The sequence below is a fragment of the Pelophylax lessonae genome (genome assembly GCF_965119305.1).
Source record: "Pelophylax lessonae genome assembly, chromosome: 7".
Classification (NCBI taxonomy): Eukaryota; Metazoa; Chordata; class Amphibia; order Anura; family Ranidae; genus Pelophylax; species Pelophylax lessonae.
This window is the reverse complement of record NC_138774.1, coordinates 290,050,304-290,077,942: the sequence shown is the minus strand read 5'-3', so window position 1 is coordinate 290,077,942 and position 27,639 is coordinate 290,050,304. Positions and strand designations below refer to the sequence as shown.

Below are 27,639 nucleotides of genomic sequence, written 5' to 3'. Positions count from 1 at the left end.
AGAATTCAGCCCCCTTGAACTTTGCGACCTTTTGCCATATTTCAGGCTTCAAACATAAAGATATAAAACTGTAATTTTTTGTGAAGAATCAACAACAAGTGGGACACAATCATGAAGTGGAACGAAATTTATTGGATATTTCAAACTTTGTTAACAAATAAAAAACTGAAAAATTGGGCGTGCAAAATTATTCAGCTCCTTTATTTTCAGTGCAGCAAACTCTCTCCAGAAGTTCAGTGAGGATCTCTGAATGATCCAATGTTGACCTAAATGACTAATGATGATAAATAGAATCCACCTGTGTGTAATCAAGTCTCCGTATAAATGCACCTGCACTGTGATAGTCTCAGAGGTCCGTTTAAAGCGCAGAGAGCATCATGAAGAACAAGGAACAAACCAGGCAGGTCCGAGATACTGTTGTGGAGAAGTTTAAAGCTGGATTTGGATACAAAAAGATTTCCCAAGCTTTAAACATCCCAAGGAGCACTGTGCAAGCGATAATATTGAAATGGAAGGAGTATCAGACCACTGCAAATCTACGAAGACCTGGCCGTCCCTCTAAACTTTCAGCTCATACAAGGAGAAGACTGATCAGAGATGCAGCCAAGAGGCCCATGATCACTCTGGATGAACTGCAGAGATCTACAGCTGAGGTGGGAGACTCTGTCCATAGGACAACAATCAGTCGTATACTGCACAAATCTGCCCTTTATGGAAGAGTGGCAAGAAGAAAACCATTTCTTAAAGATATTCATAAAAAGTGTCATTTAAAGTTTGCCACAAGCCACCTGGGAGACACCAAACATGTGGAAGAAGGTGCTCTGGTCAGATGAAACCAAAATCTAACTTTTTGGCAACAATGCAAAACGTTATGTTTGGCGCAAAAGCAACACAGCTCATCACCCTGAACACACCATCCCCACTGTCACACATGGTGGTGGCAGCATCATGGTTTGGGCCTACTTTTCTTCAGCAGGGACAGGGAAGATGGTTAAAGTTGATGGGAAGATGGATGGAGCCAAATACAGGACCATTCTGGAAGAAAACCTGATGGAGTCTGCAAAAGACCTGAGACTGGGACGGAGATTTGTCTTCCAACAAGACAATGATCCAAAACATAAAGCAAAATCTACAATGGAATGGTTCACAAATAAACATATCCAGGTGTTAGAATGGCCAAGTCAAAGTCCAGACCTGAATCCAATCGAGAATCTGTGGAAAGAACTGAAAACTGCTGTTCACAAACGCTCTCCATCCAACCTCACTGAGCTCAAGCTGTTTTGCAAGGAGGAATGGGCAAAAATTTCAATCTCTCGATGTGCAAAACTGATAGAGACATACCCCAAGCAACTTACTGCTGTAATCGCAGCAAAAGGTGGCGCTAAAAAGTATTAACTTAAGGGGGCTGAATAATTTTGCACGCCCAATTTTTCAGTTTCTTATTTGTTAAAAAAGTTTGAAATATCCAATAAATTTCGTTACACTTCATGATTGTGTCCCACTTGTTGTTGATTCTTCACACAAAAATTATAGTTTTATATCTTTATGTTTGAAGCCTGAAATGTGGCAAAAGTTCGAAAAGTTCAAGGGGGCCGAATACTTTCGCAAGGCACTGTATATATACTGTATATGTTTTTAAGAATATCTCTACTGACGCTTCACTACTACACTGCTTGTCACCATTAAGGTTTCAAATTTTGCATTGGCTTTTGGAGAAAGGAGATTTTGCGAGGGATGAGTTACCTTTTTTTGAGTGTCTGCCATACAGAGGATCAAAAGGTGAGGATTAGAACTTCTGTTGGGTTTTTATTGCTCCGTTAGAGAGTAGATAAGTGGAAATTATTTTTAGAGAAACTCACCCCCTTTTTACAGTTTACAAGCCAGCCTTTATCCTCCTTGATTTCCTACCATTTAGCCAACTGCCAAAGCCCTGAAATCCGCTGCTTTTCCACTGAAATCCACCAAAGACGTTCAACTTCAACCAAGGCTTACTGCAAAGACAACACACAGCTGACCCCCACCCAAAGTCACGTGTCGCATTACCATTGGGTGGGAGTCAATGGTGTGATGTTATGGCAATAAACCTTGGTTGAAGTTGAACATCTTCAGTGTGTGGTCCGTTTTCTTGGATGGTGAACTGCAGTGGAAATGGTGAACTGGATGGCGGACTGCTGATTTCCTGCAATCGGCCATCTGCCAGAGCCCTGAAGTCCACTCTTTTTTTGCTGCAATCCACCAGCCAAACACGTTCAACTTCACCCAAGATTTATTGCAGAGACAACACACCGCTGGCTCCCACCCAAAGCCAATAGTTGCTTTGGGTGTGAGGCAGGGATTCTAGGACAATATCCCCCCCGGACAATATCCCCCAGACATTATCCCCCCGGACAATATCCTCCCTGGACAATATCCACCTAGACAATATCCCCCCTCTAGCCCTAACCCTAACCCTATGTCAAGGGGGATGTTTTCCGGGGGGATATTGCCCGGGGATGTTGTCCCGGGGGGATATTATCCGGGGGGATGTTGTCCAGGGGGGATATTGTCCGGGGGGATGTTGTCCAGGGGGGATATTGTCCAGGGGGATATTGTCCCAGGGGATATTGTCCTGATACCAAGGCAGGGGTTGATATTATGACAATAAACCTTAGCTGGAGTTGAACATCTTCAATGTGTAACCTGTTTTTTTGTATGGTGGACTGCAGTGAAAATAGTGGACTGGATGGTTGACCGCCGATTGCTTGCTTACAAATACATCAATGGCGATCAAAACTATTTAGTCCCAAGAAGTGCAAGAAGACACGTGGCCACACAATGAGATTTGAGGAGAGGTGGTTTAACCTTAAGCTGCGTAAGGGGTTCTTCACTGTAAGGGCGGTGAGAATGTGGAACTCTCTTCCACAATTGGTGGTAGCTGCGGGGAGTATGGCTACTTTTAAAAGACTCTTGGACGTGCATCTCACAGATCACAACATTCAAGGTTATGGGAAATGATCAGGCCACTGACACACACACCTGTACATGTTGAACTAGATGGACTGATGTCTTTATTCAACCTCAACTACTATGTAACTATATGTAACTATGTAACCAAAGCCCTGAAGTCCACTCTTTTTTCACTGCAATCCACCAGCAAAAGACATTCAACTTCAACCAAGGTTTATTGCAGAGACAACACGCCGCTGGCTGCCACCCAAAGCCACTAGTTGCTTTGGGTGGAAGTCAGTGGTTGATTTCATGGCAATAAACCTTGGCTGGAGTTGAACATCTTCAGGGTGCGGCCTGTTTTTTGTAGGGTGGACTGCAAAGGAAAAAGTGGACTTGATGGTTGACTGCCGATTGCTTGCAATCAGCCATCTACCAGAGCCAGATCAGTTGTTTCTCCACTGCAATCCACCATCCAAAGACAGTCAACTTTACCCAATGTTCCCTGCTGAGACAACACACTGATGACTCCCACCCAAAGCCACATGTTGCTTTGAGTGGGATTCAGTGCTGTGATGTTATGGCAATAAACCTTGGCTGGAGTTGGACATCAATGTGTGGCCCGTTTTTTGGATGGTGGATTGCAGTGGAAATGGTGGACTGGATGGTGGATTACTGATTTTCTTGCAGTCAGCCATCTGTCAGAGCCCTGGAATCCCCTACCCAAAGACATTCAACTTCAACCAAGGTTTATTGCATAGACAGCACACCGCTGACTCCCACCCAAAACCACATGTTGCGTTGGGTCGGAGTCAGTGGTGTGAAATAAATCTTGGCAGGAGTTGAACATCTTTGGTGTGCCACCCATTATTTGGATGGGGGATTGCAGTGGAAATGGTGGACTGGATGGTGGATTGCTGATTTTCTTGCAGTCAGCCATCTGCCAGAGCCTTGGAATCCACTGTTTCTCCACTGCAATCCACCACCCAAAGACATTCAACTTCAACCAAGGTTTATTCCATAGACAGCACACCGCTGACTCCCACCCAAAACCACATGTTGCTTTGGGTCAGAGTCAGTGGTGTGATGTCACTGAAATAAGCCTTGGCCGGAGTTGAACATCTTTGGTGTGCCGCCCGTTATTTGGATGGTGGATTGAAGTGGAAATTATATTTGTTATTATATTTGTTATAAAAAGTTCTGGGCTATGCAATCACTACTGGTGGTATCACTGAGAATTTTGTTTTTAAATACTTAACCGGTTGCCGACTATATACGGCGGCGGTCAGCCCCGGCCAGGCAAAGTGACGTATATATACGTCACTGGCTGTCACTTGCTTGTGAGCCAATAGCGGGCGAGCGCGCGCCGGCGGAGGCGCGCTCCTGCCCCGGCTCGTTCCCTAGCAAGTCCGTGCGTGTGACCGGCGGACCTGATGTCCGCCGGTCACTCGCGATCGTCCGCCGTGAAGGGAGAAAGGCAGGCGGCTGATGTAAACAAGCCGCCCGTCATTCTCCCCTGTGTAGGAATAGTGATCATACGGTTCTACTATGTGGGACCGTTGATCACTGTTCCTACACCAGTAGCCATGTCCAATCACAGTTAGAAGCACGCCCCTAGGGACACACTTAACCCCTCCTTCCCCAATAAAGTTAACAACTTCCCTGCCAGTGTCATTTTGCAGTAATAGTGCATATGTATAGCACTGATTACTGTGGGAATGTCACTGATAACCCAAAAAGTGTCAAAAATGTCAGTCAAGGGTCCGATCTGTCCACCGCAATGTCGCAGTACCGCAAAAAAAAAAAATTGCAGATCGCCGCCATTACGCGTTAAAAAAAAACAACAAAAATGACAAAAATCTTTCCCTTAGTTAGTAAACGCAATAACTTTTGCGCAAACCAATCAAAATACACTTTTTGCTATTTTTTTTACCAAACATATGTAACATAAAATAAATTGGCCAAAAATGTTAAAAAATTTTGATTTTTAAATTTTTTTTTTTGGGAAATTCATATAAAAAAATGTGAAAAATATTGTTATTTTTGCAAAATTGACGCTCTTTTTTTTGTTTATAGCGCAAAAAGTAAAAATCGCACAGGTGATCAAATACCACCAAAAGAAAGCTCCGTTTGTGGGAAAAAAAGGACGTCAAATTCGTTTAGGTACAGCGTCGCACGACCGCGCAATTGTCCGTTAAAGTCACGCAGTGCCGAATCGCAAAATACCCCCTGGTCAGGAAGGGGGTAAAATCTTCCGGGGCTTAAGTGGTTAAACCTGAAACAGTGAAACTAATGACTGGAATTTTTATGAACGCAAAAAAAAGGTCCTCCAACCTATTGGAAACCTGCATTGAAAATGATGCTTTTAGCCTGTATCTGGATCATTACATATCTTAGTTTTTGACTGTAGGAAGACTGTGCGATGTTGTGCAGATGATCCCTCATTTCCCCGCAACCTTTACAATACAGTAACGGCCTCTTATTAATTTCACTTCATGGGATTTATTTACTGAAGTCAGATTACTACACTGTTAGCTTGAAGCAAAATGTGTCCTTTTAATAAAATGAGCATTCAGAAAATCCAAGAGGGTTGTAAAGAAAAAAGGGCAAACTGGGATCTGGCACAACGCATGCATATACGGATTACAAAAGACTCTATATTTGGCACTTAGTGATGTAATACCCATGTTATTGTGTAATGCCTTCAGATTTTGAAAGTACACATCTGTACACCATGAATGAAAAAGAAAAACAGGAACATGCTCAGGGCTTTTTTTTTCTCAAATAAAAGGCGCAAGTACTCATCTTTTGAGGGTTGGGGTGGGGGAGGAGGTGTGGGAGCATCACATGGTGAGTGTGACTAAATTGCAGTGGGGCATTGCTACATACCAGGGGGACAGTGGGGTATTGTTACATACCAGGAATGAGTGAACTGTGTGCAGAGTGCAGGGATGAGGAGTTGCTGTGTACAAAGTGCAGGGTAGAGGAGTGTGCTATGTACAGAGTGTAGGGTTGAGGAGTGCGCTGTGTACAGAGTGCAGGGTAGAGGAGTGCACTACATACAGAGTGCAGGGTTGAGGAGTTTGCTGTGTACAGAGTGCAGGGTTGAGGCGTGGGCTGTGTACAGAGTGCAGGGTTGAGGAATGCACTGTGTACAGAGTACAGGATTAAGGCATGCGCTGTATACAGAGTGCAGGGTTAATGAATACACTTTGTACAGAGTGCAGGATTAAGGCATGCGCTGTATACAGAATGCAGGGTTAAGGAATACGCTTTGTACAGAGTGCAGGGTTGAAAAGTGTGCTGTGTACAGAGTGCAGGGTTGAGGAGTATGCTGTGTACAGAGTGCAGGGTTGAGGCGTATGCTGTGTACAGAGTGCAGGGCTGAGGAGTGTGCTGTTTACAGAGTGTAGGGTTAAGGAGTGCGCTACATACAGAGTAAACGGTTGAGGAGTGTGCTGTATACAGAGTGCAGGGTTAAGGAGTGCGCTGTGTACAGAGTGTAGGGTTAAGGAGTGAACTACATACAGAGTGCATAGTTGAGGAGTGAACTACATACAGAGTGCAGGGTTAAGGAGTGTGCTGTGTACAGAGTGCAGGGTTGAGGAGTGTGCTTTATACAGAGTGCAGGGTTGAGGAGTGCACTGTGTATATAGTGCAGGGTTGAGGAGTGTGCTGTATACAGAGTGCAGGGTTGAGGAGTGTGCTGTGTATATAGTGCAGGGTTGAGGAGTGCACTGTGTATATAGTGCAGGGTTGAGGTGTGTGCTGAGTACAGAGTGCAGGGTTGAGTTGTGTGCTGTGTACAGAGTGCAGGGTTAAGGAGTGTGCTGTGTACAGAGTGCAGGGTTGAGGAGTGCACTGTGTACAGAGTGCAGGGTTGAGGAGTGCACTGTGTATATAGTGCAGGGTTGAGCAGTGTGCTGTGTACAGAGTGCAGGGTTGAGCAGTGTGCTGTGTACAAAGTGCAGGGTTATGGAGTGCACTGTGTATATAGTGCAGGATTGAGGAGTGCACTGTGTATATAGTGCAGGGTTGAGGTGTGTGCTGTGTACAGAGTGCAGGGTTGAGGTGTGTGCTGTGTACAGAGTGCAGGGTTGAGGAGTGCACTGTGTACTGATGTTGGTAGAGATGTTGGTACTAATGTTGCAAGAGAAGATATGGCTCACAACTGGCATTCTAATTTATCCCAAAAGTGTTCAGTACGATTGGGGGTCAGGGTTCTCCGCAGGCAACTGAAGGTCCTCCACACCAAACTGGTCAAACCATGTCTTTATGGAGCTGGCTTTGTACACTGGGGAAGGTCATGGTGGAACAGAAAAGGGTCTTCATCAAACTGTTGCTACAAGGTTGGAAGAGTACAATGGCCTACAATGTCTTTGCATGCCGTGCCATTAACCATGCCCTGCACTTTAAGCACCAACACTCTCATTTTTGGAGGAGTGTCCAATTCTTTGGGCGACATAAATGGTAAGATAGTCAGTTATCCATATATAGCGTACATTCTTCTGTCAAAATGAACTCAACAAACAGAGAAAATATGGCCATGATGCTAGATAGGTCAGTACTGATGTCGTATTTCCACAAAGCAAGCCTAGGAAAGGGTTCTCTGGATATTATTAAGTAGACCACCAGGAATCAATGGTAATATTGTTTTCTCTATTTGTAGAACTAAGAGTAATCATGGTTTCCAGGACGCCAAAATGATAAATTACGACTCTGTGTTGTGTACGATTTCACGGACAACGATCGGATCTCAAAATATAAGTTACAGTTGTACAGCAAGCAAAGTACGTGGCGGGATCATAAGGTCATTAACCATCAACTAAGATATATCTGTCACATTTGTGCAATACCAGAACTCTTCCTGAACATCATCATTCTTTCAGTGGGCATTTATACAACACTCTGGAGAGATGATGGCGTCATGGATGGCTCGTGCACTGGAGTGAATGTGGGAGCTTTGTATCTCTGCGGCTGCTTGATACAAAATAGGATTTGTGTTTAACAATAATCTTGTTAGAGATGTTACGTGACATTAGGAGTAAAAAAAAAAAATACTTCTGTGAATTTGAATGTTAAAGTCTATGTAAACCTTAATGAAGTACGTCACTGATTTGCTCCCTTTTGGTCTATAATATACTATTGAAATAGTTGTAACCATTTGGAAAAGGGGAAAAATTCTTGTCATATTCAGAGTTGTCCTGTACACACTTCTTATGTTATCTTAAAGAATTTCTTTAGCCCTCATAGTTCTTATAAAGGGCTACAAATTGAGTAGCCATTAGGTTATAGAGCAATGGTTTCCAAACTGTGGCCTGGGGGCCAGATATGGCCCTTTGATTGTCTTTATCCGGCCCTTTGGGGCACTATTCCTCCCACTCACAACAGTGGGACACTATTCCACCAACCAATGCTAATAACGGGACACTATTCCTTCTACTGGTACCAATGATGGGGCACTATTCCACCAACCAATACCAATAATGGGGCACTATTCCTTCTACTGGTACCAATGATGGAGCACTATTACTCCCACTGACACCAACAGTGGGGCACTATTCCTCTGACCAATACCAATGATGGGGCACTATTCCTCCCACTGACACCAACAGTGGGGCACTATTCCTCTGACCAATACCAATGATGGGGCACTATTCCTCCCATTGACACCAACAGTGGGGCACTCTTCCTCTGACCAATACCAATGATGGGGCACTATTCCTCCCACTGACACCAATGATGGGGCACTATTCCTCCCACTGACACCAATGATGGGGCACTATTCCTCCCACTGACACCAATGATGGGGCACTATACCTCCCACTGAGAACAAGAGTGGGCACTATTCCTCCCACTGACACCAATGATCGGGCACTATTCCTCCCACTGATACCAATGATCGGGCACTATTCCTCCCACTGACACCAGCGGTGGGGCACTATTCCTCCAACCAATATCAAAGATGGGGCACCATTCCTTCCACATATACCAATGATGGGGCACTATTCCTCCCACTGACGACAACAGTGGGGTTCTATGCCTCGCAATGACATCAATGATGGGACACTATTCATCCCACTGACACCAACAATAGGGCACTATTACTCTCACTGACTCCAATTATGGGGCACTATTCCTCCCACAGACTCCAATTTTGGGACACTATTCCCCCTATTGACACCAATAATGGGGTACTATTCCCCTTACTGACACCAATGATGGGGTGCTATTCATCTCGGGGACACAAATGATGGGGTACCATTTCTCCCACTATTCTTCTCACTGGCACCAAGGATGGGACATTGTTACTGACTCCAGGGCATTTTCTATTCCCACAGGCCACAGTCTGGTCCCTCTAAAGTCTGAAGGACAGGAAACTGGCCATTTGTTTAGAAAGTTTGGAGACCCCTGTTATAGAAAGTGGAAATGGTTGAGAAGTTTAGCAGAAGATAACGGACCTGGGCTGGCACCACCTAGTCTACAACAATGCAGTATGTTGACAGCTCACAACAGGAGTTAGGAGCTGAGTCTCTGATGCCTTGCCCATTTCTCCATTGCTGGGTATCAGAGACCATGTTCCCTCTGCTCCCATTGGTCAGCAGTGGGCCCTCTCTGCTGCCCAACCAGCTCAGTATACCGAATCCCTCTGTTCCCATTGGCCAGCAGGGGAGGTCCAATGTCACAACTTCCCCCTTGCTACGGAGCCGCCTTGCGTTGCTTGTGCCTTCTCTGATCCAACTGGCTATGGTGATATGGAGCTCTATGTGAGCATTAGAAATCCAGGTCTCTGAGCTTGTGATTGGGCTTTGCTGTCTTTACTCTCACCTCGACATGTGTGTTCCTGCCTGCCTTGCCCTCCCTTTGGATTCTCTTGTTATTGATCCCTTGCCTGTATTATGGACTACTGTTTGTTTGGCATTGGTTGGAGTGAACAATGCTCCATCAGTGGTGTTCATGAGTGGAATAGTGTCCCATCATTTGTATCTGTGAGAGAAATTATGCCCCATAATTGGTATCAGTGGGTGGAATAGTGCCCCATCATTGGTATCAGTGGGAGGAATAGTGCCCCATAATTGGTATCAGTGGGAGGAATAGTGTCCCATCATTGGTATCAGTGGGAGGAATAGTGTCCCATCATTGGTGTCAGTGGGAGGAATAGTGTCCCATCATTGGTATCAGTGGAAGGAATAGTGTCCCATAATTGGTGTCAGTAAGAGACTAGAACCCCATTAGTGGTGTCAGTGGGAGGAATAGTGCCCCATCACAGGTGTTATTAGGAGGAAAAGTGTCCCATCATTGGTGTCAGTGGGAGGAATAGTGCCCCATCATTGGTATCAGTGGGAGGAATAGTGCCCCATCATTGGTATCAGTATGAGGAATAGTGCCCCATCATTGGTATCAGTGGGAGGAATGGTGCCCCATCATTGGTATCAGTGGGAGGAATAGTGTCCCATCATTGGTATCAGTGGGAGGAATAGTGTCCCATCATTGGTATCAGTGGGAGGAATAGCCTCCCATCATTGGTATCAGTGGGAGGAATAGTGTGCCATCACTGGTATCAGTGGGAGGAATAGTCTCCCATCATTGGTATCAGTGGGAGGAATAGCCTCCCATCATTGGTATCAGTGGGAGGAATAGTGTCCCATCATTGGTATCAGTGGGAGGAATAGCCTCCCATCATTGGTATCAGTGGGAGGAATAGTGTCCCATCATTGGTATCACTGGGAGGAATAGCGTCCCATCATTGGTGTCAGTGGGAGGAATAGTGCCCCATCATTGGCATCAGTGGGAGGATTAGTGCCCCATCATTTGTGTCAGTGGAAGGAATAGTGCTCCATCATTGGTGTCAGTAAAAGGAATAGTAACCCATTAGTGGTATCAGTAGGAGGAATAGTGTCCCATCATTGGTGTCAGCGGCAGCAATTATGCCCCCTTGTTAATGTCAGTGGGAGGAATACTGCCCCAAGGGCCAGATAAAGGTAAGCATAGGGCCGCATCTGGCCCCTGGGTTGCAGTTTGGAGACCACTGGTCTAATGTAGGTACCACAGCTCCCCACACGCTTAAACACAAACTAGAATCAGTTGTGATGGAAGTTTATTATCCTATGAGATTTCGGATTGTAGAGGGAGACAAAAGCACTTAGAGAAGAACCACAAACCTGGTGTAAAATATACAAAAAGGACTCTAATGCTTTAGACACTAAAAGATAGAGATATGTAAAGCGATTTAAAGGGAATTTCACAAAGGCAAAGAATTTTAAAAAATCAGACGAAACCCCATGAATAAAAGGAGCCTCTTTTCCCTGCCAACTAGAAGAGCCGGATTCCTCCAGATATTTGTCATCCTCTGGGACATGTGATATTTTGAGAAGACTGATTCATTTTTGCCTTTCACCAAAAATGTTCCGGTACGATAAATGTACTGTATGGTATCTATAACAGGGGCCCTCAGAGGCTCAGCGGCCACAATTTACTTCTCATTTTCCACTGACCTGACCCCAAGGGGGCCCAGCAGAATGTGCACCATACCCATCTACCTGCTGTGTTGGGTAATTCACAAAAGCATGATTTCCTGTAGAGTTTAATCTACGAAACCCAAGAACAAAAATGTAAAATAGTCAGGGCCGGCGCTACCACTAGGCAAAATTAGGCAGCCACACCCCGTAACCCTGAACTCTGTACACAGCACACCCTGCAACCCTGTACTCTGTAAACAGTGCACCCTGTATGCATTCTGTACACAGCACACCCTGCAACCCTGCACTCTTTACACAGCGCACCCCGCAACCCTGCACTCTGTACACAGTGCACCCCGCAACCCTGCACTCTGTACACAGTGCGCCCTGCAACCCTGCACTCTGTACACAGCACGCCCTGCAACCCTGTACTCTGTACACAGCACACCTTGCAACCCTGCACTCTGTAAACAGTGCACCCTGTATGCATTCTGTACACAGCACACCCTGCAACCCTGCACTCTGTACACAGCGCACCCTGCAACCCTGCACTCTGTACACAGCACACCCTGCAACCCTGCACTCTGTACACAGCACACCCTGCAACCCTGCACTCTGTACACAGTGCGCCCTGCAACCCTGCACTCTGTACACAGCACACCCTGCAACCCTGTACTCTGTAAACAGTGTACCCTGTATGCATTCTGTACACAGCACACCCTGCAACCCTGCACTCTGTACACAGTACACCCTGAAAACTTGCACTCTGTACACAGCACAACCCGTAACGCTGTACTCTGTATGTAGCACACCCCGCAACCCTGAACTCTGTACACAGCGCACTCCACAACCCTAAACTCTGTACACAGCGCACCCGCAACCCTGCACTCTGTACACAGAACACCCTGCAACCCTGCACTCTGTACACAGCGCACCCCTCAACCCTGTACTCTGTAAACAACGCACCCTGCATTCTGTATACAGCACAGCCCACAAACCTGCATTCTGTACATAGCACACCCCGCAAGCCTGCACTCTGTATGTAGCGCAACCCACAACCCTGTACCCTGTGCATAGCACACCTTTCATCCCTGCACTCTGTAAGTAGCGCGCACCCCAATCCTGCAATCAATATGAAGTGCACTCTATATATATATATATATATATATATATATATATATATATATATATATATATACACACACTGTACATATATACATACATATATATTTACAGTATATATCGTCAAAGATTATATGAAACAATTTGAAAACATAACCAAAAAAACAATGTACGAATAAGAACTGCCCTAAAAAACGTTACCATTTCTTATCCTAGGAGGACAGAAGTCTCAGATAACCTTATTTTCTAACTAAATAAATACAATGTTTGCATTTCATTTTCAACTCCACATATACATTTTCAAAATATATAAAAATAAAAGATAGAAAAAAAATGATCTATCTATCTACAGTATATATAGATAACATAATAGTAATCAAATAGATAACGTAATAATAATATATATATATATATATATATATATATATATATATATATATACACAAAATAATACTATATAACTCTCTCTCATATATATATATATAAGATATAAATGTAAATATATATATAATAGATATAAATGTAAATATATATATATAATAGATATAAATGTAAATATATATATATATATATATATATATATATATATATATATATATATGTATATATATATATATATCTATATATCTATATATATATATATATATATATATATATATATATAATAGATATAAATGTAAATATATAAAATAATAATAGATATAAATGTAAATATATAAAATAATAATATATATATATATATATATATATATATATATATATATATATATATATATATATATATATATGAGAAAGAGAGTTATATAGTATTCTATTGTGTGTGTATATATATATATATATATATATATATATATATATATATATATGAATATATATTTGATTATTATTATGTTATCTATAATAATATATTTTATTATATTATGTAAAATATATATAAAATAGACCATTGGCTATTTAATGTGATAATGACATAAGCATAAAATTATAAATTATACAATAATAAAGGTGAGGGAAAACTGAATACATTTAATTGATACAGCTATTTATTACTTTTTACCGATAGATTTTCTTTCTGTGCTCATATATTTGTACACATTTGAAAAACGTGTGCCAACTTTTATGTTATTCTACAGACTATTTAATATAAAAAAAAAAATTCTTCATAAATCTATACATTATCCCCTCTGCTATTAGCACAAAGATTTTGCAAAGGTTTATTGCCGAGGTTTTTTCGCTGTAAATGTTGTAATCAAAGGGACGTAAATCTCTTTTTTTTATTGCATGGATTCCTCCCTTTGAATAGTCTAGGAAATGGAACCTTTCCTAATTAAAAATGTAATTATTACAAATCAGCCTCCATACAGGTATCCCTGGCGGCTGCTTGCCTCTAGTCGTCTCCCTGACAATTCCAACCACTCCCATCAAATTTTTATGATAACTGTAAACTTTACTCACCCTTAGCATCTTCCTAATGTTGAAACATTTTATATAAAATCTTTTTTTTTTTGGGTGTGCCAGGGTTTGTTTTCTTACTGTACAGCTCTATTGTCTTTAGCCTAATAAGCACAAATAAGAACCAAGCAAGTCGTATTCTACCACCCAGAACTAAAAAGCTGATTATGATGTTTTCCTACAGGGTTATAGGAACCGGAGAGTCATATTTTCCAAAGTGACTCGTTACTGCAGAATTAGCACTAATGTCGGAATTCTATTTTTATTTATTTTTTTCAAATTTTTGACAAGTTGCAGGGCCGCGGGGTCAGAAAACACGAGACCCCCCCCCTCATGTGGAAGAAGCGACGACTCTATTAGAGAATCGTGCCGACATTGTTCAGGGCCGATAGTCTGTCGCGCTGATACGATTCTGTGTTTAACTGGCTGCGCTCGGATGAATTTCCATTTCTAAATGCTCCTTTTCATACTTTGTGGGGCCTTATTCCCCAGAAGGGGGCTGAAGCTGAGCTGGACGCATACCAGATCATTCTCGTCTTCCCTTGAGTACACCCCAATGGAAAACATGCTTGTGCTTCACTCCAGTTGTGTTTCTGCTGCCTAGTTTAGTCAGTTTGTTGCAAATATTTTTTGAGCACAGTTGTCCCCAGTGACTTTCTACAACAGTGAAGCTTTTTGCCTGCTAGAAAAACAATATGCTGCACATTGGCCCCACGACCTATAACAAACCAGTGTGTCCACTGTCACATTCGTCAACCTTTTTCTTCCAAATCACGAGGCTGTTTGCATATTCTCTGACCGATGGGGCAGCGAGACACAAGGGCTGCAGCGTCGTTCCAAATAAAAAATGTAAAAAATGCATAGCGCTTATACGGCTTGTTGGCAAGCTTCACGTTTATTAAGCTAGCAGAATACTGAAGTGTACGTGAGGGCACAACGTAATATAATACATGCCCATTTTCTTGTGTTTAATACACCGTCAGTACAAAAAAATTACATAATGCCCACCCTGGTACTAAAGGTCAGAAGCTATAGCTGGTGAGGGTAGCTTCACCTATAGTAGCCCCCATTCTCATAGGGTGAGCAGGCCTACCACTACCTGATTGCCCTGGTACAAGAGGTCAGAAACTATAGCTGACGAGTGTAGCTTCACCTATAACATCCCCCATTCCCTTAAGGCTAGCAGGCCTACTGGTACTTGGTTGCCTTGGTACCAGAGGTCAGAAACTATAGATAGAAAGTGTACCTTTACCTATAGCAGCCCCTATTCCCTTAAGGTGAGTAGGCCTACCGGTAATCAGTTGCCCCCATACCAAAAGCCAAAAACTATAGCTGATGAGTCTACCTTTCCCCCCTATAGTAGCCCCCATTCCCATAAGGTGAGCAGGCCTACCGGTACTTGGTTGCCCTGGTACCTGAGGTCATAATAAGCTATGACTGGTGAGCGTAGCTTCACCTATAGCAGCCTCCATTCTCATAAGGTGAGCAGGCCTACTGGTACTTGGTTGCCTTGGTACCAGAGGTCAGAAACTATAGATAGCAAGTGTACCTTTACCTATAGCAGCCCCTATTCCCTTAAGGTGAGTAGGCCTACCGGTAATCAGCTGAGTCTACCTTTACCCTACAGTAGCCTACATTCCCATAAGCTGAGCAGGCCTACCGGTACCTTGGTTGCCCTGGTACCTGAGGTCAGAAGCTATAGCTGGTGAGGGTAGCTTCACTTATAGCAGCCTCCAGTCTGATAAGGGGAGCAGACCTAATGGTACTTGGTTGCCCTGGTACCAGAATTAAGAAACTATAGCTAGCAAGTGTACCTTTACCTATAGCATTCCCCATGAGTAAGCCTACCGATACTTGGTTGCCCTGATACCAGAAGTAAGAAACTATTGCTGGCAAATGTACCCTCGCCTATAGTAGTCCCCATTCCCATATGGGGAGCAGGCCTACCGCTACCTGGTTACCCTGGTACAAGAGGTTAGAAACTATAGCTGACGAGTATAGCGATACTTGGTTGCCTCAGTACCAGAAGTCAAACTATAGATAGCAAATGTACCTTTACCTTTGCAGCCCCCATACCCTTAAGGTGAGTAGGCCTACCGATACTTGGTCGCCCCGATACCAGAAGTAAGAAACTATAGCTAGCAAATGTACCTTCGCCTATAGTAGTCCCCATTCCCATAAGGTGAGCAGGCCTACCACTACCTGGTTGCCCTGGTACAAGAGGTTAGAAACTATAGCTGACGAATGTAGCTTCACCTATAACATCCCCCATTCCCTTAAGGCTAGCAGGCCTACCAGTACTTCGTTGCCTTGGTACCAGAGGTCAGAAACTATAGATAGCAGGTGTACCTTTACCTATAGCAGCCCCTACATTTCCCCAAAGGAAATGTAGTTCTAAAACATCTGGGGAGCCAAGGTTCGCCATCACTGGTATAGACTGTCAGAAGTGACTCAGGCAGAGGAGATGAGACAGAAACCACACTAGGTGCTTTGGGTTGAAGCAAGTGCACACTATAAAAGGATATGCTTTGTTCATTTTTCATTTCAAGGTCTTCAACAACTTTAGCCTGCCGCCAGCCAGTCGTACGTAGAACAAATACCTGTTTTTACCACCCCTCTGTTGCTCAGTGTGAACAAGGCTTGAGTGTACAAAGGACAGCTCTCAGAAATGTCTTGACATGATCAACAGGTATTGTATGTAGAAAATAAGAGAAATGTAGCAAATAGGAGAAGATAATCCATACAGTTTACATACAATTTAAAGGTCCGCTATAGAAAAAACTGTATACTGATACAATGGGGAAAATATTGATTTGATCCCCTGCAGATTTTGTAAGTTTGCCCACTTACAAAGATATGAAGGGTCTATCATTTTTATCATAGGTGTATTTAGAGACAAAATATCCAGAAAAAATCCAGAAAAAACACATGATACAAATGTTAAAACATTAAGATGAAGATCAGTGAGTAAAATAAGGATTTGATCTCCAAGCAAAACAAGACTTAGTAGTGGGTGGAGAAACCCTTGTTGGCCAGCACAGAGGTCAGACGTTTCTTGTAGTTGGTGACCAGGTTTGCACACATCTCAGGAGGGATTTTGGTCCACATTTTGTTTTTTTTACAGATCTTCTCTAAAGCCTTAAGGTTTCTTGACTGTCGCTTGGCAACTCGAATTTTCAGCTCTCTCCATAAATTTTTCTATAGGATTAAGGTCTGGAGACTGGCTAGGCCACTCCACGATCTTAATGTGCTTCTTCTTCTTGAGCCACTCATTTGTTGCCTTGGCGGTATGTTTTGGGTCATTGTCATGCTGGTAGACCCAGGCATGACTCATCTTCAGTGTTCTGTCTGAGGGAAGAAGGTTCTCATCCAAGATTTTACCATACATGGCCCCATCCATTGGTCCCTGAATGCGGCAAAGTCTGTCTGTACCTTTAGCAGAGAAACAGCCCCATGCATTATGTTTGCACCTCCAAGCTTGACAATAAGGATGGTGTTCTTAAGGTCATAGTCAGCATTTTTCTTGGATGACAACCTTCTTGCCTCAGCCAGAACACTGAAGATGGGTCGTGGATGGTTCTTCCAGCGTGACAATGACTCAAAACATACCGCCAAGGCAACAAAGGTTTGGCTCAAGAAGAAGCACAAAATAAGCAACAAAGTGGAATAAAAGCGCTACTCTCAGCCAAGCAAGAAAAACTGACTAACATAAGGAAATAATAAAGTCTTTAGTTTATTAGCAGAGAAAACTTCACAGTGGATGATCCAAATACAGGATTCTGGCCCCCGTGTCTAGTAACACAAATGGATGAAGACAATACCTTGCCTATGATCTTGAAAGGAGCCGGTGCAGATGGTGATAGCTACAAGTTCCCAATCGGGGATGTGATGGTGAACAAACAGCCGGGCGAAGGATGGTATGGACCCAGATGGAATGGCTCCGCAAAAGGAGGAGGGGGGAACGCCAAGGAAGCGGTCCAACAAGCCGGAGAGGAAGCACCAGCCACGTCCAGAAGGAGTAAAGGAGGCAGCCACAGGGTGTATGGAAACAGCCATCTCCGCCCACAGAGAGGCCCGTGTCGGTGCCCGGAGTGTTTTTTTTTTCAAGAAGAAACGCATTAAGGTCATGGAGTGGCCAGACCTTAATTCTATAGAACATTTTTGGAGGGAGCTGAAACTTCAAGTTGCCAAGCGACAGCCAAGGAAGCTTAAGGATTTAGAGAAGATCTGTAAAGAAGAGTGGACCAAAATCCCTCCTGTGCAAACCTGGTCACCAACTACAAGAAATGTCTTACCTCTGTGCTTGCCAACAAGGGTTTCTCCACCAACTACTAAGTCATGGTTTGCTTGGGGGTCAAATACCTATTTTACTCACTGAACTGCAACTTAACTTAACTTATGGCAATAATGGTTGATATTCTGTCTCCATCATTTAAAATACACCTATGATATAAATTATAGACCCTTCGTTTCTTCGTAAGACAGCAAACTTACAATATCTGCCGGGGATCAAATCATTTTTTCCCTACTGTAACTGTATGTGGTTAGTACTTGTAATAATAATATTGCAGTAGGGCTCGACAAACCCCAAGCGCCAGGTAGCCATGGTGACAAGAAATTTTGTCCTGGCGCCTAAGCTGCCACCCGATTGCTCCACAAAAACGATGCATGCCCCCCTCACGCAATATATCCTGGGCTCCACTTGCCCATCTGTGGGCCCAGGACCGGCGGGTAGAGGTGGGTAGACACATAGACACACGTTGGCTCTCCTCCCCTTCTTTTTGTTGACCTGGAAGTGACATAATTTCCGGGACCCCGTTGACAGTTACCCCTGCCATCAAGGCCGGGAAAGAATGTTGTGCAGTGCAATGTGCATTGCATTACATTTAGCGGAGCACAGGTGAGACATTGGGGGTCTATTAGACCCTGGATGTCTCATTAAAGAGAACCTGTCACCAAAAAAAATCATTACACGAGGACTTTTTGTCCCCTATGTGATGGGAAAAAAGTTAGGTAAAAAATTTTTTTTTTTAATTCTAAAAAATATAAGTAATACCCAAGCACATAAAATACCCCTGTCACGGCACTGCTGCATACTCGCCTGTGGCGTTCTCGCAACAGAACTCGGTGCTTGCCGGTCGCAGAGACACCCCCTCCGGGTCTGCAGTGGCTCCTTCTCCTCCCCTCTGAGGACTGCAGCGGCACACTGTCATGGCAAGATGGCGGCCGCCATGCGGTTACAGTGTTTTACACAGAGGGAGAGAGGAGAGTTGAAGATCTGGTAAGATCAGGTTCTATGAAGCAAACCAAGATGGCGCTGGGTCTCTGACCTCCCTTTATAGCCCCTGTCAGCCCCACCTACTGGTGGGAGGTGGCGGGTCATGTGATCCTGGCTCCCTATATAAACCAATCACACCTTCCAGTCAGTGCTTGGTTATTTTCCTTGCTCCTGTGTGTCTGCTAATTGCATTTTCTGTGTTCCTGGTTCCTGATCCTTTCTCCCTCAGGTTGATACTCCTTCATGACCTGCCAGACCTGACTCCAGAGTTGTCGACCTTACCTCCTCCTCTTCATTAAAGGCCTCCGTGCCACCACAGACCCTACGGGGCCCTGTTCCCACTTCCAGGGACTCCTGAGGTTCGTGATTGTAAGGTAGTACTGTTCCACTGCAACTGTGTTCCCTCTCCACTGCAAGACCCCAGGTGGGTTGTGACACACCCCCCCCCCAAAAAAATGGAGCCCCTTCCTCACCCCCACATATGCGCACGTACAAACGGAAGCACACGCGGTGGGGCACCTACGACTGATACACGTTAAATATCCCCGCGCACCCCGGAATGAAAGCAATAATTCTAGCACCAGACCTCCTTCGTAACGCTAAATTGATGATCTATAGGGGACTTTTAAACTGTCGCCTAGGGAAAATATAAGGTACTCAAGTTTGTCACTATTTCACGGGCGTACACAAATTTAAAGTTTGTCATGCTGGGTATCTATTTACTCGGTGCAACCTCAGCTTTTTTTCCTTTACAAACAAATAGGGTAATTTATTACGATTTTGTGCCTAAAACCAACTTTTTATGTGTTTTATACTGAAATTTTGTGTTTCCTAGACCTTTGCAGTAATATTGCGTGGCATAAAAAATTGGAACTACCACTATTTTATTCTCTAGGGTGTCTGCTTTCAGAAAATGTATAATGTTTGGGGGTTTTATGTATTCTTCAGGCCTAAAATTATTTTTTAATATGCAAAAATGGCTCTGCCTTCGAAAGGGTTAAAGGTTAAGTTCTCCTTCGGCAACAGGTTACATGTTTCACCGGTAAGCTTTTTTCCTAACTTTTTTAGCTGGCTCCTAGATTCAAAGCAAATGGGTCAAGCCCTGATATGAATTATATTTATTTATTATTATTTTATTTTTTTTCCTTATAGGGCAAATAATGGTAATTTTGTAGTTTTTATACAACAGAGTGTTACATAACAATTTTATCCAAAATAAGTGCTTCTCAAACTTTGGTCAGTCATATCCCATCATTCTGAACTTTGCCATGTCATAATACTACCCAGTCTTTTGTGCCGCACACACAACCACTTCCAGCCTTCGTTCTGTACTTAGCTGCCAGCTTAAATTCTAACCGGAACCCACATGCTCAAACATCCTGACAAGCCTAAAATAAGTTCCTAGTCTAAAGCTGGATTGCAACTTGGAGAGGATTCTGACCCCAGTAGTGATTTCAGCTGGACAGAGCATAATTTACCTCAGTACATAATCTTCAAAAAAACATATCTAGTAGACTCTGGGATTTCGTTATTAATCTAAATGAATAAAAACAATAAAACCATTATCGACTTCATAAATAACCAAAAACAAAATAAACCAGCCCCCAATAAATAACCATATAACTGTTAAATTTTGCGAAGCTGGTCTTCTAAAGGTTCCATCAAGATCCAACCTTGTCCTAAATTACACCTACCGGCATGAAGGCAACCCAAAATTGACCATTTTCCACCATCATCCAAACCCTGTCCTCAGTTGCACCCCACCAGCTCAAGGGCAGCTCCAAAATTACCATTTTCTGCCTTCCCAAGGGAACAAGCCCCCAATAAATACAACCAATACCAAAAGGGGAAGCACCATACCACCCAATGGGCCCCACTATTCCATGGTCCACCAAAAAACCCCTGACCACCAAGCTGCCATGACAAATATTCCTTTATTCTGACCCAGTTGACATAGAAATAGGTGGTGGGTGGGAGGGATAGGCTTTTCCTCTCTTCCACACTTTTAGAATGATCCCCCAAGAAATCACCACAGCTGCTATCCATGTGGCTGCTCCGAATCATCAGCCTCTAGTTCCCAAGGGACTGAGACCCCAATAAACACAACAAATACCAGGGGAGCACCATACCACCAAATGGGCCCCATATTTCCACAAGCCCCCAATAAATACAACCAATACCAAAAGGGGAAGCACCATACCACCCAATGGGCCCCACTATTCCACAGTCCCCCAAAGACCCCCTGACCACCAAGCTGCCCCATGACAAATCTTCCTTTAATCTGACCCAGTTGACATAGAAATAGGTGGTGGGTGGGAGGGATAGTCTTTTCCTCTCTTCCACACTTTTAGAATGATCTCCCAGAAATGATCACAGCTGTTATCCCTGGGGCTTCTCCCAACCATCAACCTCCAGTTAGGTAAGGCCCTTTGCATCTACACTGACCACCATTTTCTGACTTCCCAAGGGACTGAGACCCCCAGTAAACACAACAAATGCCAAAAAGGGAGCACCATAGCACCCAATGGGCGCCATATTTCCACAGTCCCCCAAAGATCCCCTGACCACCAAGCTGCAATGACAAATCTTCCTTTATTCTGACCCAGTTGACATAGAAATAGGTAGTGGGTGAAAGGGACAGCCTTTTCCTCTCCTCCACACTTTCAGAATGATCCCCCAAGAAATCCCCACAGCTGTTTTACCTGTGGCTTCTCCCAACCATCAACCTCCAGTTAGGTAAGACCCCTTGCAATTACACTGACCGCCATTTTCTGACTTCCCAAGGGACCAAGCCCCCAGTTAACACAACTAATACCAAAAGGGGAGCACCATACCAGCCAATAGGCCCCAGTATTTCACAGTCCCTCAAAGACCCTCTGACCACCAAGCTGCCATGACAAATCATCCCTTAGTTTGACCCAGTTGACATAGAAATAGGGAGTGACTGAGAAGGACAAACTTTTCCTCTCCTCCACACTTTCAGAATGATCCCCCAAGAAATCACCAAAGCTTCTACCCCTGCAGCTTCTCCCAATCATCAACCTCCAATTCAGCAAGGCCCCTTGCATCTACACTGACACTCTTTCAGTTTTTAACCCTTCTCCACTCTATCCAAAACCAAAATCCTTACATACACTTTAGCTATTTGTACTGCTGGATTTGTCAATTTCGTCACCCCCATTGAGCTCCCCAAAAAAACACATGGATTTAAAAGGGTCATAGCAGCCCTTTATTTAACCACAAAGAAACAGTTAAAAATGTAATAAATAACCAAAAACAAAATAAACCAGGCCCAATAAATAACCAGACAACTGTTGGATTCCGGGGGGGGGGGGGGGGTCTAAAGCTTCCATCATGATCCCACCCTGCCCTCAGTTGCACCATACCAGCTCGAAAACAACTCCAAATCGATCATTCTCTGAATTCTCAAAGGACAGAGCCCCCCCGTAAACACAACTGATACCAAAAGGGAATGCACCATACAACCCACAGGCCCCATATTTATCTACCCCACTATTCCGCAGTCCTTCAAAGATCCCTGACCACCAAGCTGCCATGACAAATCTTCCCATAATCTGACTGGCGTTGAAATAGGTGGTGGATGGGAAGGATAGCCATTTCCTCTCCTATCATACACTTTAGCTGAATTTGTCAATTTTGTTTCCCCATTGTAACTCCAAAAATTCACAGACTGCACGGCATGAATTTGAAAAGGTCACAGCATCCCTTTATTTAACCACAAAAAAACAGTTACAAATTTAATAAATAACCAAAAACAAAATAAACCAAACCCAGTAAATAACCAGACAACTGCTGGATTCCAGGAGGAGGGGGGGGGGGGGGGTTGTAAAGCTTCAATCATGATCCAACCCTGTCCTCAGTTGCATCATACCAGCTCGAAAACAACTCCAAATCGATCATTCTCTGACTTCCCAAAGGACAGAGCCCCCCGTAAACACAATTGATACCAAGAGGGGATGCACCATACAACCCAATGGGCCTCATATTTATCTACCCCACAATTCCACAGTCCTCCAAAGATCCCTGACCATCAAGCTGCCATGACAAATCTTCTCATAATCTGACTGGCGTAGAAATAGGTGGTGGATGGGAAGGATAGCCATTTCCTCTCTTATCATACACTTTAGCTATTTAGACTGCTGAATTTGTCAATTTTGTTTCCCCGTTGTAACTCCAAAAATTCACAGACTGCACGGCATGAATTTGAAAAGGTCACAGCAGCCCTTTATTTAACCACAATAAAACAATTACAAATGTAATAAATAACCAAAAACAAAATAAACCAGACCCAATAAATAACCTGACAACTGTTGGATTCCAAGGGGGGGGGGGGGGTTTAAAGCTTCCATCATGATCCAACCCTGTCCTCAGTTGCACCATACCAGCTCGAAAACCGCTCCAAATCGATCATTCTCTGACTTCCCAAGGGACATAGTGGCCAGTAAACACATCTGATACCAAGAGGGGATGCACCATACAACCCAATGGGCCCCATATTTATCTACCCCACAATTCCACAGTCCTCCAAAGATCCCTGAGCACCAAGCGGCCATGACAAATCTTCTCATAATCTGACTGGCGTAGAAATAGGTGGTGGATGGGAAGGATAGCCATTTCCTCGCCTATCATACACTTTAGCCATTTAGACTGCTGAATTTGTCAATTTTGTTTACCCATTGTAACTCCAAAAATTCACAGACTGCACGGTATGAATTTGAAAAGGTCACAGCAGCCCTTTATTTAACCACAAAAAAACAGTCAAAAATGTAATAAATAACAAAAAACAACATGAACCAGACCCAATAAATAACCTGACAACTGTTGGATTCCAAGAGGGGGGGGGGGGTTAAAGCTTCCATCATGATCCAACCCTGTCCTCAGTTGCATCTTAACAGCTCGAAAACAACTCCAAATCGATCATTCTCTGACTTCCCAAAGGACAGAGCCCCCTGTAAACACAATTGATACCAAAAGGGGATGCCCCATACAACCCACAGTCCTCCAAAGAACCCTGACCATCAAGCTGCCATGACAAATCTTCCAATAATATGACTGGTGTAGAAATAGGTGGTGGATGGGAAGGATAGCCATTTCCTCTCCTCCACACTTAAGATACACTTTAGCTATTTAGACTGCTGAATTTGTCAATTTTGTTTCCCCATTGTAACTCCAAAAATTCAGACTGCACGGCATGAAATTGAAATGGTCACAGCAGGCCTTCATTTAACCACAATAAAACAGTTACAAATTGAATAAATAACCAAAAACAAAATACACAAGACCCAATAAATAACCAGACAACTGTTGGATTCCAAAAGGGGGGGGGGGGGTCTAAAGCTTCCATCATGATCCAACCCTGTCCTCAGTTGCATCTTACCAGCTCGAAAACAGCTCCAAATCGATCATTCTCTGACTTCCCAAAGGACAGAGCCCCCCGTAAACACAACTGATACCAAAAGGGGATGCCCCATACAACCCACAGGCCCCATATTTACAGTGCCTTGCGAAAGTATTCGGCCCCCTTGAACTTTGCGACCTTTTGCCACATTTCAGGCTTCAAACATAAAGATATAAAACTGTAATTATTTGTGAAGAATCAACAACAAGTGGGACACAATCATGAAGTGGAACAAAATTTATTGGATATTTCAAACTTTTTTAACAAATAAAAAACTGAAAAATTGGGCGTGCAAAATTATTCAGCCCCTTTACTTTCAGTGCAGCAAACTCTCTCCAGAAGTTCAGTGAGGATCTCTGAATGATCCAATGTTGACCTAAATGACTAATGATGATAAATAGAATCCCCCTGTGTGTAATCAAGTCTCCGTATAAATGCACCTGCACTGTGATAGTCTCAGAGGTCCGTTTAAAGCGCAGAGAGCATCATGAAGAACAAGGAACACATCAGGCAGGTCCGAGATACTGTTGTGGAGAAGTTTAAAGCCGGATTTGGATACAAAAAGATTTCCCAAGATTTAAACATCCCAAGGAGCACTGTGCAAGCGATAATATTGAAATGGAAGGAGTATCAGACCACTGCAAATCTATGAAGACCTGGCCGTCCCTCTAAACTTTCAGCTCATACAAGGAGAAGACTGATCAGAGATGCAGCCAAGAGGCCCATGATCACTCTGGATGAACTGCAGAGATCTACAGCTGAGGTGGGAGACTCTGTCCATAGGACAACAATCAGTCGTATACTGCACAAATCTGGCCTTTATGGAAGAGTGGCAAGAAGAAAGCCATTTCTTAAAGATATCCATAAAAAGTGTCGTTTAAAGTTTGCCACAAGCCACCTGGGAGACACCAAACATGTGGAAGAAGGTGCTCTGCTCAGATGAAACCAAAATTGAACTTTTTGGCAACAATGCAAAACGTTATGTTTGGCGTAAAAGCAACACAGCTCATCACCCTGAACACACCATCCCCACTGTCAAACATGGTGGTGGCAGCATCATGGTTTGGGCCTGCTTTTCTTCAGCAGGGACAGGGAAGATGGTTAGAATTGATGGGAAGATGGATGGAGCCAAATACAGGACCATTCTGGAAGAAAACCTGATGGAGTCTGCAAAAGACCTGAGACTGGGACGGAGATTTGTCTTCCAACAAGACAATGATCCAAAACATAAAGCAAAATCTACAATGGAATGGTTCACAAATAAACATATCTAGGTGTTAGAATGGTCAAGTCAAAGTCCAGACCTGAATCCAATCGAGAATCTGTGGAAAGAACTGAAAACTGCTGTTTACAAACGCTCTCCATCCAACCTCACTGAGCTCGAGCTGTTTTGCAAGGAGGAATGGGCAAAAATTTCAGTCTCTCGATGTGCAAAACTGATAGAGACATACCCCAAGCGACTTACAGCTGTAATCGCAGCAAAAGGTGGCGCTACAAAGTATTAACTTAAGGGGGCTAAATAATTTTGCACGCCCAATTTTTCAGTTTTTTATTTGTTAAAAAAGTTTGAAATATCCAATAAATTTCGTTTCACTTCATGATTGTGTCCCACTTGTTGTTGATTCTTCACAAAAAATTACAGTTTTATATCTTTATGTTTGAAGCCTGAAATGTGGCAAAAGGTCGAAAAGTTCAAGGGGCCCGAATACTTTCACAAGGCACTGTATCTATCCGACTATTCCACAGTCCTCCAAAGAGGGGTCTTTGGTATCAGATAGGTCAAAGGCTTGAATATTTTATATTTGAATATTTTGAATATTTTTCTTGCTCTCTGCAGCACCACACCAACTTAAAGAAAGCTCCAAATCCACCATTGTCTGCATTCTCAATGGACCGAGCCCCTGGTAAAGAACAACTGATACCAAATGGGGAAGTACCATACCACCCAAAGTGCCCCGCATTTACATCCACCCCACTATTCCACAATTCCCCAAAGACCCCCTAAACTGCCGAGCTGCCATGACAAATCTTCCCTTAATTTGACCAGTTGACTTAAAAAAATAAGTCTCCCTCACACCTCCAAAATGATCCCCCAGCAATCACCATGGCTCCCCCCAACCATCAACCTCTAAGTAAGGACCCTTGCATCTACACTGACTTTTTAATTCTTTCTTGGGACTATTTCTCTCCCAGTCATGTAGCCTCTCTTGTTATTTTTTCCTCCTTTCTATTTAGTCTCCTATGTCATGCTGCCTAAAATGAAAAATGCACATATCTGTGTAAAATAAAAAGCAGAGCTGTCATTGGTTGCAAGATCTTGTGTTTCCCGTACATTTCAGCTGGCTGTAATAAACGTTTTTTTCCTTTGCTTACCTCTTAAGCTGGGAAATAGCCAGGAAATGTCTGATTATCATTATTCTGTTATTTTAAAGGAAAACAGTCTGTCTTGATATATGCTGTAGGAGGCCCTTCGGTGCTGACTCCCCTTGGAGGGTTCCCTCTGGCCAAATGTAAGACCAACGTTAAGGAGAGGTATTTCCGGCAAAAAAATAAAAAATTAAATTTGCTGCCAAATGTAATAAACCTCTATAATATGAAACTTGACCCTGGGAGATGCCTACAGAATGAAAAATATTTTAATCGACCAGAAGATTTTACTATTGTAGCATAGTAGACGGTAAGGGAGAAGGGGAAGGTCTCCTGCTGCTCAGGGCTGATAGAAGGTTCTTTGAATTGACAACCCCTTTTGGAGGAACACACTTGACACCATAAAGAGTAACACAAAAATGTCAAACTGATGTTCCCAAGGCTGCATGTGGCCCTCTTATTCTTTCCATTTGGTCTCCAGCCAGTTTAAGAATTTAAATTGAAAAAGGCTTTGAACTGTTTTTTATACTTTTATCAAAATATTCCCTGGTGATCCTACCATGAAGGTCTTTGTTCAGGAACTCTTTGTTATAGGGTCACAATGCTTTGTCTTCCAA

General features: G+C 43.4%; 1 protein-coding gene across 2 annotated transcripts in view; it reads right to left on the bottom strand.

Moving 5' to 3' along the window:
• PAPPA (pappalysin 1) overlaps window positions 1-27,639 on the bottom strand; it is a 406,220-nt gene that overhangs the window by 253,480 nt on the left and 125,101 nt on the right. The gene's annotated exons all lie outside the window — the stretch shown is intronic.